Below are 1980 nucleotides of genomic sequence, written 5' to 3'. Positions count from 1 at the left end.
TCAAACGCACTTGTTTTAAAGTATTAACTTATATTTTTGTAAAATTTTGTTTGAGTTTTAGTTAAAATTGCACTACTTTTTCCATTGTATATGTGTTATTAATTATTTAAATAGGTTCATTTGTTGTATTATTATTTTTTATACGAGGAGAAGATGGTTAGGGGTGCGGTCAAAATAAAACACAAATAAGTTGATGTAACTTATTTAATCGTGCCATCGTTTCGGCTAGAGTTCCTAGCCTTCATCGAGGCTAGAGATGCGACATCGATAAAAAAACGTCGACATCGATGTCTCATCCCTAATCGAGGCTAAGAACAGAACAAGATAACAACCAATGAATATAGAAAATATAAACAGAGTGATATAAAGTCAATTATTTAATTACAGAATAGAATTAATAAAATAAAATTCACTTTAGGTCATTCTGTTTATACTTCCTTTTTTATTTTCTATATTCATTGGTAGTTATCTTGTTCTGTTCTTAGCCCTGATGAAGGCTAGGAACTCTATCCGAAACGTTGGCACGATTAAATAAGTTACATAAACTTCTTTGTGTTTTATTTTGACCGCACCTCCAAACATTTCCTCGTATAAGTGAGCCACGGTCAACTATCCCTCATAATTATTATTTTTTATAAATAAACACATTTCATTTATTCATTCATTCATTGATAAGCAGAAGGTATTGTTTCTGAAAGTAGAAAAGCTTAATCTTTACTACAGTTCCTAGTTAAAAAATGCTCATTTCTTTTTATACCAGCTAATGCTCCTAAATCTAAGAATCTAAGAAACTTAGGCTTTTTTTCTTGTAGCTGTTAAAAAATTGGATCCTCCCCGTTACTCATCGGTGATTCAATATAACGATTACACAACTTCACGACTGTTTAGTCATTCCTATATATAAATATGTATAGACTTTTGCTAAAGTATTACATATCTTTACATTATAATAATACATTATTATGAAATATAGTACTTCGTAATCTTATCGATGTTCGATGTTTTAAACAATTTTTTAAAAATCTTAGTGTCCCTAATCTGTTTCAGATTTCAATTGGTGATTGATACTTCAAGCTATATAGTACAAGAGCCAAGAGGAGAGAAAAGTAAGTTATTTCAACGGGCTCTTGTACTAGTGCAGTGTGTTATTAGTTGACACTATATATTAAGGGAATGAATATGGTTAGGGCAGAGTTCAAAAATAATACAAAAAATATTCATTATACATCATCATTTGGCCACACTTTACAGATAATTAAAAAATAATTACAATAATTATATATTATTAGTAATATATAAATATTATAATCTTATGCTGTATCTTGTGTTTTTATAATTTTTTGTTTTTCGTACCCCCCTTACGAAATAAGTTATTGAATACATACCTTTAGGTAGGATATACAGGATATGTATATCTGGTTTGATAGCCTTGTGACGTTTTTAGGTGATGTTTTTACACAATGTGTGCATTTTGTTTTTATTAGCCCAGATGAAAGCCAACCAAGTAGGACGAAGCAATTTATAACAAATAGTTTTGATGTACTTTTTTAAACTTTTTGAATGCCATCTGGACCACTTTCCTTCATCATATATATAGTTTTGGAAACAAAGGAAACAGAAATAAATAGAAACTATATTTTTCTTCGCCTTAATGATGGAAGATTCAAAAAGATGTTTTTATTAAAGATATGATTACAAAATCACATAAGTTACTGATAACAGAAATATTACTGAAAAAATCCACTCAAGAGGTGGTATATTCTCTGAATTGCCACCAAGGAAAAATTATTACCTGCCACATTTTATAAGAATTTATCAACATTCATGATGTTCTAAGGGTAGTCGGTGTACAAGGATGTATTTTTAAATTTTTACGTAAATAATTCATCTGGTGATGACTCAGAGTCACTTCCGTTTCTTTGCACAGGTGTCTTGTCACTAAAACAATTTTGATATTAATTTCAAACTTAAAATAAAAAA

Source organism: Halyomorpha halys, unplaced genomic scaffold (assembly GCF_000696795.3).
Source record: "Halyomorpha halys isolate HHAL.00 unplaced genomic scaffold, Hhal_1.1 Scaffold781.1, whole genome shotgun sequence".
In the NCBI taxonomy this organism is placed as follows: domain Eukaryota; kingdom Metazoa; phylum Arthropoda; class Insecta; order Hemiptera; family Pentatomidae; genus Halyomorpha; species Halyomorpha halys.
This window is presented reverse-complemented; position numbering follows the sequence as displayed.